General features: G+C 35.7%; 1 protein-coding gene across 4 annotated transcripts in view; it reads left to right on the forward strand.

Moving 5' to 3' along the window:
* Rap1gds1 (Rap1 GTPase-GDP dissociation stimulator 1) overlaps positions 1-13,967 on the forward strand; it is a 149,668-nt gene that overhangs the window by 86,029 nt on the left and 49,672 nt on the right. For 2 of the 4 annotated variants that reach the window (XM_023700592.1, XM_023700594.1), the window contains exon 1: positions 10,145-10,223. The exons of 1 other annotated variant lie outside the window; for it this stretch is intronic. The gene's annotated coding sequence lies outside the window, so the exon portion shown is untranslated. Of the gene's footprint in view, positions 1-10,139; positions 10,224-13,967 lie in introns of those variants that run through there. One more of the 4 variants, XM_023700593.1, reaches the window with a different exon arrangement.

Here is a 13,967-nt window from a genome sequence, read left to right on the forward strand (position 1 = left end):
TGACATGGTATTTACCTGTTGTCGTTTACTCTTTTTTCTCCTGTGTTTAATTGCTTGCCCTCTTTAGTTGGTTGCTTCTGATCTCATTCGTGGAGTTCTGATCATTTTGGTCCCTCTCTAGAACATCTTTCAGTAGCTTGCGTAGGGTTGGCTTTGTCATCATGAAATTCTTTACTGTTCTTTGTCATGAAAGTATTTCACTTCTCCATCAAACTTGAAAGAAAGTTTTGCAGGGTATAGTAGTCTGCACTGGAATTTGTTTTCATAGAGGACTTGAAGTACTGTGCTCCATGCTCTTCTTGCCTGCATTGTTTGTGAAGAGAAGTCGGCCGTAATTCTGATGGGTTTTCCTTTGAATGTAATCTGCTTCTTTTCTCTATTTGCTTTCAGTGGATTATTCTTGTGCTGAATTTCTGGGATCTTAACTTTTATATGTCATGGTGTGTTTTTCATTAGATTGAGGTTCCTTGGCGTTCTCTATGCTTTGGTTATCTGAACGTCAGATTGTTTCTTCATCATTGGGAGTGTTTCTGCTATTAGTTTTGCCCACATTTTTTAATGTCATTTGTATTGACTCCTTCTTTCTCATTGATGCTTACTAGTCTCACATTGTTCATCTTTGCATCATCTTGCAGGTGATGGATTATTCTTTCCTGTATGCTCGTTTTTAAGATATCCTTTCTTATCTTCTCACTAGTTGCACCAGCATCTTCAAGATCTGAAACTCTGTGTTCACTTTCACTTAAACGGTTTTGCAAGCTTGTGATTGAGATTTTAATTTCCTCTGTATCTCTTTGCCTCTGCTTCATGCGATCTATTTCTTTCCTGTATTGCTCATTCAAGGAATCTGTCATTTTTCTAATCTCCTCAATTTTTTTTATCAATGTCTTCTTTAGAAGCAGTTATCAGTTCTTTTACTGCAGTGTTTTTTTCAGCTTTGGTTTCCTCCCTATGTTTCTGTTGTTGCTTCTTTACTTCAGATGTTATGAGTTCTGAGAAATCTTTTTTTATTTCAGAGAAGAATTGCACTCTGAGTTCCTCTATATCTTTCTGCTGTTTGCTTATTTACTATCCACGCTATTAATTCATGCATTTGAGCCGAGCTAGTGTCCTCCTCACTTGTTCTGAGTGGGCATTGGGTTTCTTTCACATGTTCCTGCATTTGATTCTTTACTGCAGATGTTATTAATTCAGGGATTTTTTTTTTTTTATTTCCAATCTGAGTTCCTCTATACCTTTCTGCAACTGTTTTTTTTTTTTTTTTTTTTTTTTTTTTTTTTTTTATTTCAGAAGCCATTTATTCATTCCTTTCAGCTGTGTGATTCCCAGTTTGTTCCTTGTTAGTGTCCTCTGCAGTTGTTAAGGGTGGGGTTGGGTTCTGAGGTTGCTTTTTGTTTCTTCTGGTCATTTTGCATAGCACTGTCTTCTGACCTTTGTTGTAGATCTTTGTTGTAGTTATAATCTTAGCATGTACTGAAGTTCAGGTGCAGATCTACAAAGTTTGAGTTTATCCAGCTGTGCCTGGCTTGAGTGTGGCTGATGTGTTCAGCTCCTTCCTGCTGCTGCCCTTAGTGGTGAACTTGTTGTGCCCCTCTGGCAAGTTTCTCTGCTCCTGGACTAGCCTGGTGGTTCTTTCCTCTGCACTCTCTGCAGGAATTGCAGCTGCAGGGTTACACCTGTCATGTATGACAGGCCTGAGGTGAGCCTGGAGGGGACAAGGTGGAGTAGGGCGGAGAGGCAGCTCTCCTACACACTCAGCGGGCCTGGGCTAGGACTGGGTTTGGGGGTTCCCGGAATGCGGCATATATTCCTTCTTGGCGGGCGTGGTGGGGGAGGTGCTGCCAGTAAAGTAGTATCTTTAAGAGGAATATGAAAAGTCCTTCATAATCATGCAGATTACATTAGCCAGATATTAACTTTAAAAATATAACACTACTCTAAATAATTTCAATCAGTGGCTACCAACCTCTTTTTCTTAGACAGGATCTCACTATGTATTCCCTACTGCACTTGAACTCCTGTGTAGTCCACACTGGCCTAAAAATCACAGCAATTCTCCTGCCTCAGCCTCTTAAGTGCTGGAATTACAAGCATATGTCATCATGCCTGGCCACCAGACTCTTGAAAATGAAAGTTCATGCTTTTAAACAGAAGAAATGATCATTTTGTTCTCCCCTTTTGAGTATACTGGTCATATAAGTAATGATTATGTACTTGCAACATTTATATGTTAATGAAATAGTGTTTATACTATGAAGATTCAAGTGCTAGAATTCTTGTTGGAGGATAATCCTTTATCATTTGAAAAATATTTAAGATCAGCAATAGTGTGATTCTAAGGATTGCAACCTAAAATCGAGAGACATACTACCACATAACAATAAGTAAGATTAATCTGCACAACCTACCTATTGTTACCACCCTCTGTGTGACAGAAAAAAAAAAAAAATCTGTGTCTACTGAATGAGTTTAGAAGGGCCAGACAAATAGCTCAATGGATTAAAGTGCCTGCAAGCAGGCGCAGGGCCAGGGGTTCAGTCCTAGGGCCTTCGGTGCCGGCCCTGACCCGGGCGCGCTGCAAAGGCAGTGGAGACTGGGCGAGGTGATCACAATTGTAGATAGAGGAGAAATTAATGTAACTCTCAGCCTGGTAAATATTAGATGTGGCAAGTTTGTGTTCTCCAAAACTGAAGAATGAATTTAGAGGAACAATAGAGGTTAAAAATAGGAAGTATTATTGTAGTGAGAGGCCTCAGAGAGGCAAGAGGGAACCCAAACACAGATTCCATTTTGTAGAGTAAGTTTTATACAGCAAAAATCACAAGGTAAGGAATAAATCACCAAGTGGGTATAGTATCATGAGGTACAATTGACTCTAACAGTCATGTTTAAAACAGTCATTAGCAAAATTAAACCAATAATCAGGAGAACCAAATAGCTGCTTTCTAATTTTTTGAAAGAGAGGGAACAAAATCAAAAGGCAGATTTTAAGTGGTTGGAACACTTCACCATCTGTTATAATGATCACTACAGAGATAAAGGCAAGTAATGATTTGGAAAAATGTTGCTCTGGGCCCTAGAGCAAAGAAGTCCCCAAGGTATTTGTGCTGTGTGCCTACTGTGGCAGTCTTTCTTAGCAACAAGAGAAGGCTAAGTTTTACTCAAAATCGGCTGTAAAATCTCTGTCTGCACATATAAATGAGAACGTGTGTGTGTGTGTGTGTGTGTGTGTAAGGAGGATCCAAGAGTTTGGGGATTTTCTCTTAAACTGAATGTGTTCCTCATCTGAAATGATTTCCATCTCTTCAGCATTAGCAAATTTTTATTTTCTATGGACTCCAACCTAAAAGTTCCTAATTGTTGGACAGGAGGGAGGTGTTGAGACAGTTTAGGACACCACCTCCAAACTTTTAGCAGAAACGTGCCTCCCTGAAAGGAAAGTACAAAGTGACAGGAAAAGATTGGAAATGAGATCAAGGAAAGGAGGTCTTTTCTTCTGACCCTCATGGTGACTTCAGATGTCTTGCCCATGAGTTGCCGCCTTTATCCTAGAAAGGTGAGGGTGGAATCTTAAGAGATAATATGGCCTCATCACCAATGGAAGATCAGACCCAAAAGTTAACTGAGGCAGAACAGGCTCGACATTTCTCTCTAGAGTGTAGAGAGGGACTGGGCCAGACTGTCCCAGTAAAACCTATCACCCAAGTCTTAAGAAACCTGCCAGCCTATTACCTTTTATGGGCAGATGGAATCATGCAGTTTATTATTAGGCATGTATAATTCCTAAATATAAAGTAGATTTCATGAAACCACATTTTATAGGGCTTTATAAATTCAGGTTAGTATCAAAGTCCATTAGGGGAAGCTCTACTACTACTTTTCCCTAATGCTGTTGTTTAACAAGTCCAAACAGTCAAGCAAGGAGCACCAATCAATTTAGCAACTAGTTCTTAAGTCCAAATGTAACATGTACTTTTAAGGCATAAACAAGGACAACAACTTGTTATTACCTAACGGAGTCACAGTCCAGAATCCATGAAACGCAAATAAACTTTTACTTCCTTTGAATTATCTCTTGGGAGCCTCCAAATGATATGGGGAAAATGAATGTAGCATAGCCAAGGAGACACCAAATATAACGAGTTTGTGTCCCCCAAAACTAAATAATGTATTTTAATGAAGAACGGGAGTTAAGTGTAGGAAATATTTATCTAATAAAAAGAGATAGCTCCTGAGAGATAGAAGGGGACCACAGACTCCAGTTTAAAAAGTTTTATTGAGCAAAATCACGAGGTAGGTACCACACAGAACAAAACAATAATCAACTAAGTCTATCTGCTCAAATAATTGTGTTTCAGTAAGGAAGTAGGTCACATAGAAAGTGTACCTGGAATGAATAAGAACGCTTTCTGGGAAGAGGTAAGTCAGGAGACTGTGGCCACCCACTGGGACAATTGATATTAATGTGAATTTATTGTTTCTCTCTGGGGGAAGTCACGCAGGCCTGGCTCTCAATAGATACACCTCCAGCTACAGTTATAAGGTGTTTTCATCCTATTAACTCCCTCAAGGGCCTAGTCTTGTCTGACAGCCAATAATATTTCTACCTAACTTTGCTGTCTGCAATAATAGAAAATAAAGGCAAGAAAGCTTTATCTTTTTGTGGGGCTTGCACCAAAGAAGAACGGAAGTAAGCAAATATTACATAAAGAAGGTATTTGCAAATTTGTGATTATTAATAAAGGGATGGAATAAAGAATATGTGAGATTGAAGGGTGTTTTGTTTTGATTTGTTTTTTGGTAGAACCAAGGATTTAACTCAAGCCCTTGCACTTGCCAAGGAAGCACTTATTCTATGGAGCCAAATCCCCAGCTCCTGAAGGGTGTTTTCAGTGATTTGAGCTGAGGTCTGAAAAATGAAAGTGAGCCCACCTGTTCATAGAGAAAGGAAAGAATTTGGCTTAGCAAAGGGTAGCAGTTGCAAAACCGAGAGAAAAAGAACTGGTATGTTCAAAAAGCAGCAAAGAGTCCAGGTTATCTGAGGTGCAGTCATGAGGAAGAGTATAGTGCTTTGAAATTCAAGAAATAAAGGCAAGGGAGTGACATCTGATTACCATTTAAAAAATACTGCTCCTGAAGCTATATAGAAAATGAGTTGAAAAGAGTACAAGTTAAGAATTAGAAATGAAGCATGGAGACTGATAGAAAACCTTTTTTTTTTAATTTTTTTTTAATTTTTTTTTATTTATTTGAGAGAGAGAGAGAGAGAGAGAGAGAGAGAGAGAGTGGAGTGTGTGTGTGTGGCCAGCTCAGCCCACCAGGGAGCGGGGCTGGCTGGCATGTGGTGCTGGGGGATCGAACCGTGGTCCCTGATGCTTTGCCAAGCTTGTTCTAAGTAGGTGCCTTAGACCACTGAGCCATCTCTCCAGCCCCTAGAAAACCTTTTGTATAGTCCATGTGAGCAGTAGTGACTTGGATCAGGGGTTATTGCAATGAGGATGGAGGGATTTAGAATTTGGAATTATTTAGGGTGAGGAATTGGATTCAGACTGAGGGGGGAAAGAAATCAAGAGTGATTTCTAGATTTGGGGAGTGAGTGGATGACAGAGAGGTGACTTGACAGATACATGTAGGGAAGAACAGAGGCTTTTATTTTTCTGGGGTTTATTGTTACTGCACCTGTTTGAGTTTTCTAGGGCCAACAGTAAGTCTGAGATTCTTAGTAAAGACAGAATTTCAGATGGTAGTTAGTCCTTGTTTTATACATTCTGATAATCAACATTCAAAAATTTGAAGTAATTTCTTGCATTTAATAATGGGCTCAAGTATTACTTGAGTAGGATATGTAGATTCAAAGATATCATGAGAAATTAGAAAACTAAGGGAAATAAACCCACTTACAACTCATAATCTCATGAGTAGTTTAATATTCATGCAAGTATTATCTCAAGAGTGAAGTTACTTTTCTCAAAAGTTGGTTGACACTTTCCCTCTATGGTCATGTGTGCTCTGTACATGTGGCCACTTGTTTTACTTTCCATCATGCATGGAACAACATGAGGCTCTCATCAGATGCCATTCAAACATTCACCCAGTGCTCTTGGACTTCTCTGTCAACCTCTTTCTTTTATCTAGAGTATTCTGTTACAACAACATAGAATGGACTAAGACAAAGACATTATGGATTAATCTCAAAATCATTATACTGAGTGAAAGAAGCCAAACATAAAAGAATACGTAGTGTATGAATTTATTTATATAAAAAGCAGACTAATCATAGCTGCAAAGAACAGTGACTGCCTGGGATTGGGGGCAGTTTGTCTTTCATGGATTTTTCTCAATAGAGTCAAGAAAGGGAATCAAATCAGAAACTAAACAGAAAAGCACACTTTCTTACACATAAGAAATCCAAGGACTGTAAAGACAGGTTAAGAAAAATGGCCATGATTCTTTTTTCTGATCCCTCCAGGTTAATCTCTTTTCTTCATTTGGGCTCCCTTTGTACTAGAAATACTTAAACTATATTTCTAGCTTTACATGCCCCTCTTATTTCTTCTTCTTACCTAGATAACACTGTGAATGATCTCCGTACTCCCAGGATCTTAATATGTAAAGTGCAGTAGGCATTTTCAAAAATATTTTATAAATTAAGAGTGAGTATTAATTTGTCCACAGATTTTGAGATGCCTTTATTAGGCAGCAATATATGTCAGTAATCAGTACTTTAAATAAAGAAATATTACTCATGTTAAATAGTTCTTAGATTACAGGTAACTGGTAGCTTTTTTAATTTTATTGTGTAAATCTTATCTGATCTTTAATGATCTACCTCATCATTATAGATATTAGGTGGATATGCTTATATTTATTACAAACACATTTCTGTGAAGTTAGGTTTTTGCTTTGTTTTGGTTTTGCATGCTTTTTTGAGAGACGGTCTTGCTGTGTAGTTTAGGCTAGCCTCGAACTTGCAGCAATCTTGGCTCTGCCTCCTGGATGCTGCAATTATAGACTGAGCCACGATATCTGGCTTTATGAAGTTTTATGTAATACTTTTTTTTTTCTTTATCCATTAACCCAGAACAGTATGTGTTCTCTTCTCTGTACTTCCATAGCACATTGTAAAAAACTAATTCAAGCTTTTATTCTCTTCACTGTTGTCGTCCTCATAGGAGTAGAAACTTGTTGAAAGCAGTCTTCTGATATTCATGTTTATATCCTTTGTACCTGACATGGAAATGAATATTTAATAAAGACTTTATAGTTTTGAGTGTGTTTGTTCATCAGTCCTCTCCTTCACTAGCGTCACTTCCCTCTTGCCCTGGTCTGGGGTTTGTACTACATTCCAGTCCTGTTTTTATTTTAGAATAAGGTGTCAAAAGACTGGGCTGGGATTTAACTTGCAGTCCTCCTGCTTCAGCCTCAAGAAATCCTGGGATTAATGTGCCACCATGCCATGCTAGTTTTTGCTTTATTTTGAAGTTGTAGGTACAGATGGTCACATATTTAGAATTATTAAATTTATTGCTAAATGAGTTTCATATCATTGTATAATCTCCCTCTAATCTCTAGAAATATTACCTCTTCTGAGAGCTACCATCTGACAGGATAGACATACCAATTTTCCTTTGGGAAGTGTTTGTTTAATCTCTTACCTCCTTTTACTTTGAATATTATTGAATGTTCTTAAGTTTAAAGTAAGTTACTTATGGGCATGTGATTTATCTCTCACTTTTTAAAAATTTTAAAGAGAATACAAAATATTGCTAATACAAAAATTAGGAATGATACAGTATTTCACTAAACAAAATAATACAAATTCTACAGTATTTGTTGTATTGCACAACTTTGTCTTCAGATTAGTTGTTTAGATTACTAGAAGTGTGCATGCAAGATTAGGGAGGTATAAGAAATTAAGAGAAAAAAAAACTATAAGCATTAACTTCTCCTTTCCATAGACCAGCAGAAATCAATAGTACATTTGTCCAAGCCATCCTGCCTACAAACATAGATGTATCTCTTCCCCCAACACCCACCCCCAGTCTCCTCCTCATCTCAGTATTTCCTTTCCTTTTCATAGTATCTATTGTACCTTTCCAATTTTATTTACTCTTTCAGGTTCTTACACTAGGGAGACAGTACAATGTTTGCATATGCAGTTCTGAATTATTTTACTTAAGAGTATGGTCTCTAGTTGCATCTATTCACCAATAAAAGCCTCAAATTTATCCTTTTTATAGCTGATTAGTACTCCATTGTTTCTCACTTTTAACAGATTTTTACATGAAATCTATTATTTTCTTGTTTTCTGGTCATCTTTTCCCTTCTTTATCTTTCTTTTGGATTATTCTTCCTATTTATTAGAAACCCCATAGTACATTGATGGTGTTTTTATTTTAGACAGTTATCTTTAAAAATGGGAGGAAAACAGTTTTTTTCCAGAAGAAAAGAAGTATATATTACAGAAGAGAAAAAAAAATACAGCAAACTTCTATCCAGAAGTACACAAGTTAGAAGGCAATGGAATGGCAGATCTAAAGTGTAACTGAGTCCTATACATAGTGAGGTTCCCTTTCAATAAGTAAGGTGATGTAAAAGTGTTCCAAACATAAAAGCTGAGCAAATTCACTGCCCACAAATTTAGGCATAAATTAGTAAGTTTTTCAGCAATAAGGTATGAAATGCTAAACAAAAATGTCAGTCTGCCCAAAGAAGAAAAATGCCCTGAGAAATAATAATTTTGAAATTATGAAACTAATATGCTATACTTTGTGTGTATGTTTATATATACTGTTCCAACTTTTACTGTGGTTCAGCATCACTTACTATTTATGAAACTATGGCCTTCATTTTAGTACTTTTCTTTGGAAAATTAAAATCTTTCATTTAGTACCATCATAGCTATAATTCTTTCGTGAGCTATTTTTTTGTATTCGTAGATGGAATGCCCATGTTGGCAGCCAACCACAAAATTTAGCTGTGAAGTAATTGGAGTGTGACTGAATTTCCAAGAATCTGAAACAAGCTGTAACTCTGAGGGTAGAATACACTTGTAATTTGTAGATTTTATTACAAGGGAAAGAATGTAAAATATTGCATTAATTGTATACTGACTGAACATTGGAATAATATTTAAAATTAATTTCTAATTCATTTCTTTTTTTAATGTGTCTTTTAATATATAGTACTATACATGTCAATCACACTTATGACCATATTTCTGTTGGACAGTACTGTTCTAGAGACTTATATTAATATAATGTCAGATTTAAAGAGACACCTTCTCTTTGTGTTTCTATTCCTTTGTTCAAATATTAGAAAGTATTCTGAAGCTATGTTTATGTTTCAGTGGTTACAGTCCTTCTGTGTTTGCATTGTACACGTACATAAGATTGAAACTATCTTAGAACTTATTTGACCACTGGTTGTAATGCTCAAACAGAATAATATGAGCTAGAGTTGGGAGACTAAGGAAAACTGAAACACAAATCAAGAATGAAAAAAGGGAAAACATCCTTTTTCCGTACAACAGATAATGTCATTTAAATTAGACTGTAGTACTAATTTTTAGGAATTTCATATTATGCATTATGTACTTTGTTATTCTTTTCCTCTCCAATTTGATAATAATTTCTACTGTAGAAATATCTGGTTATTCTGATTTACAGTTTTCTGTGATAATAATTTACTTTGAAAATCACTGACAGATATATGTAGTGGTTTTCAAGCTGAGGAACAAAAATGTACACCATCATCATTTAGTTCCTGTTTCTCCTTTCTGAGAGAATTGGAAAAGTTCATGTTGTAAAGTAGGATACAAAGGAATTCTGTAAGCTCCTATGTAATGCCAGGGAGGATAATCTTTTTCTTATAGAAAATAATTGTCTCTTTTCCCCATCCCACCGCATTTCCATGTTTATTTGTTTTGTATTTTCCAGAAAGACATTAGTGCCCTTGCTTGGGCTTATTTTCTACTTACAAAATAAGGAATAACAGATATTGTTATGTTTTGTATTTGAAATTGTAAGGTACTTTTCTTTTTTGTTTTATTTTTAATTTAACTCTTTGTTTTACAGATGAGGGCAGAAGTGCAGTTGACCAAGCAGGTGGTGCACAGATTGTAATTGACCATTTAAGGTCACTGTGCAGTAGAACAGATCCCGCCAATGAGAAGCTCTTGACTGTCTTTTGTGGCATGCTGATGAACTATAGCAATGAGAATGGTAAACAAAACTGAAAACTTGCTTTCTCTGGGGGAAAAATTAAACATCTCTATTGTAGTACGCAAGTATTTGAGGAATGATGAACAAAGGATTCATAAGTGGCATCTAAAATAGTCAACTCACATTCAGTTATATATTTCAAAATTACAAAATGGTCTAATTTTCTAAATGAGACTAGTTTTTTAAAGAGTTGCCCATGTTAATGAGTACCAAAAACTAAATCCAATTTTACAAGTATGACTTAAGCTTTCTTGCTATAAACATTTTTTAAATAATATTAAAAGTAGGTTCATATTTATTATTTTATATTAGTAATAGTAAATATAAAGCAAACATTGTCTTTTTAGCGGTATAACTATTTTATGTTAATTGCTGCATTTACTTGGAAGAATTCAAAGCAAAGCTTTTAGTAAAATCTGGCTTTAGAAAAATAAAGTTTAAAGTAATTATAGTTAGCTCATTTTAGAAATTAAATAGTCTTTAAAAATAGCAGTTTCTTTTTCCCTTTAAAATATCTTACATGTTAGTAACAAATAACATGAAAAATTTTCAGATACCTATATGGTTGTTGATGAAATGAACATAAAATATTAAGACCTTATAATGCTTTTATGCTACAAAATATTCATCTTACATGAAATACTACATGGATCAAACTGTAATATATTCTGTTGCATGTAACACAAGGTCTGTGTAATTTCTTTCATAATGACATTTTAAGTTGTAGTCTTTTTATAGAGATATTATTTGCATATTGAATGTGTTTTATTGTTTATTTCAGGTGTTCAATAAATATATGGCCTTCTTGACTTTGTTTTTTAACTTTTTTTCATGTATCCAAAGAAGTATTCTCAATACTTAAAAAGAAAAAAGATAGCCCTTGAGGAGTGGCTACTAGTGGCCCTGGTGTTCTTGTCAGTGAATGGTGGGAAATGTGTCAGATGAAAGAGCACTTTGGGACGAGGAGAACCAGTGTGCTTCTCTAGCTCAACATCTCCGTGGCACTTTAGCCAAATAGTGCCAAGTCTTTCAATTTGGGAAAGCAAAAAGCTGAATATCTCACTTTCACTACGACAGGACATTTAAATGTTGTCTTCTATTTGGTTTTTATTTTTATACTGTACGTGCTAATTGGAAAATGCCTTCAAGTTTCATCCTATCAGGGGTTACCAGTTGTAAACCTCTGAATTGAAATTGTCTATAATGTACAAGTTTTTAATTGATTTTTATGGCAATCCTGTTAAACTTGGGTTTATAGCATTTGGTGATCTTTATGTGGTCAATTACTTCTATTTTTCATCCCATCTGGCCAGTCCTTTTTGAGGAAAAAATATCCTGAATATGAACAGGAAAGACATAAAGGATGGAGTCTGGGTAGTCCACAAAATGAAGTTACTTCCTAAATAATTGAAATTTGGCTATCCTATAAAGGTATATAAATTACAAAAAGAAATCATTGATCAGTTTATTTTTTTCTTTCCCTTTAATTTTATTTGGGTATAGACGTGAAAAAGTAAGAAAACTGGAGTGGAAAAATACTTTAGAAAGGTAAATGAAATAAATTAGTCATTAAATTATAGCAGACTTTTGATATAATAGAATTATTCTTTTTACGCATCAAAACTAGTCATTAGTCCCTTAAACAGGCTGTTCAGTATCTTCGTAAAAAGTTGTCAGGTGGTCAGAAGCATCACCTATTCACATGTAAAGCAGACAGTGATTCACTCCCTGTAATAAACTGTCACAGTATGTACAGAAGTGAAAAAATTATTAACACAGTAGGAATGTGTGACATTTAAAGAGTAAGCTTTTTTCCTAGTGTTCAGATATTCACAGGAAATAACTTACTTTGGAAAGCTATATTAATTTTAGACATAATATTATTGAGCAAATACAGGTTTTTGTTCCATTATTCTGAAACTTGCTTTTTTTTTTGCGGAACCAGGAATTGAACTCAGGCCCTTGCGCTTGCCAGGGAAGCGCTTATTCCACTGAGCCATCTCCCCAGCCCTGAAACTTGCAATTTGAATGTACTATACCTTTCAAAAGTTGAATAAAATGTAAGTTAGCCAGGTTTGGTAGTGCAAATAGTCCTGAATCCCAGCCTTGAGGGATACTGATGCAGGAGGATCACAAGTTTGATTCTTGCCTAGGCAACTTAACAAGACTCTGCCTCAGATAATCACAACAATGAAGAGCTGGGGATGTAGCTTGATTTGAAGGCCATGTGTTTAATCCCCAGTACCACCAAAAGAATAAAAGATATCATTAGTATTTTTAGGGAACAAATGTCACTTTTGTCATCTTTTTCTGTTCTGTCTGATATGAGCATGTTTATGTGTGAAGTGATTCTTTTTTGATATTTTATCTTGTGTCCTGTTTGTTTGCTGTTTTATTACTAAGCATCTTTACTATTGTATTCATTACTTTTTAAAATGTGTTTAAAAATTTAATCTTTAGGTCTTTTTAACTTCAGGTCATTTGATAGTTATCCTCTATCTAAATGAGTCACTAAGACCCCCCAAAAAAAGCTTTAAGCGTGATACATGAAGTTTCTTTTTATGTGTACTTAAGAAATTTCAGTGCTCCGGGCTCTGCTCATTTGAATAGAATATATGTGTGGTAAACATCCTTTCCATTCCAACAAATATTGACTGCCTTTATGCCAAATAATTTAAACTTTATCCATTGCTAGGTTTCTTTTTTTCTTAATGTATTTGGTGCAGGGTCTTACTACACAGCTTGGACTCCTTGTGATCCTCCTGTTTTCAGCCTACCCAGCACTGGAATTACAGGCATGCACCACCACGCCTGGGTTCTGTGGCCAGCTCTGTACGCCTGCAGGCCGGCGCTGGGATCAAACCCTGGTCCCTGAGGAGCCCTGGTCCCTGCGCTTGCCTAAGCAGGCATTCTGTGTGCTGAGCTAGCTCACCGGCTACTAGAGGGTTTCGAGTGCTCAGGATTGTTTTTTTCAGATAAGGTAGTACTGAAATTTATCACAAAGATCCTCTTTCCCTAAAGAAAACAGCATAGCCAGTTTTTAAATCCATTAAATTAAATAGGGAATAAAACATGTGTTCTAAACATGGAAAATATATTATGAAAATACTATTTTAAGTAAAGGCATTTGTGTTATTTGAAAAAACGTATGTTTTTTAATTATCTCAAGACCTGATTTTTAAGCTTGAATTGAAACTTTGTATTCAAACTTACATGTGGAATGTCTTAAGTTTAGTATCACAGTTGGGTGTGTTTTATTTGCTATGATCATGTGGATAACTAGGAATTGTGGCTCACTGCTTTTGCTGCCCAGCATCACAGTATCATACTTTATATCATCAAAAAAGATCACAGTGTATGTTTCAATCAAATGATTATGGTTTCTTCTGATTGCATGTTGTTACTGTCATCAGATCAAAAGGTCATAAACCCAAACATGTCACACAACCATAGTATTATGACATTTTGGCTTAGAAAATACTTTCCTGTATGTTAGTGTTGCCCAATATTTTTATTAGCAAAATCAACACTCAGAAAAGAAATATTGTATTGGAAAGCATTTTCTTTAGTAAGCTAGAAATACTGTAGGCTTTCCTGCTATTTTGATATTCTCTATCCACATATATGACTGTAGCAGGAAGGGGCATTGAAAACAAGAACCAGAACTGTAGTTTAAAATTTCTTGCAGGTGATCCACAAACTTAATACTGTGTATATACATATTTGCAAATCGATTGCATGTTT

The sequence above is a fragment of the Octodon degus genome, unplaced genomic scaffold, assembly GCF_000260255.1.
Source record: "Octodon degus isolate 3935 unplaced genomic scaffold, OctDeg1.0 scaffold00125, whole genome shotgun sequence".
In the NCBI taxonomy this organism is placed as follows: domain Eukaryota; kingdom Metazoa; phylum Chordata; class Mammalia; order Rodentia; family Octodontidae; genus Octodon; species Octodon degus.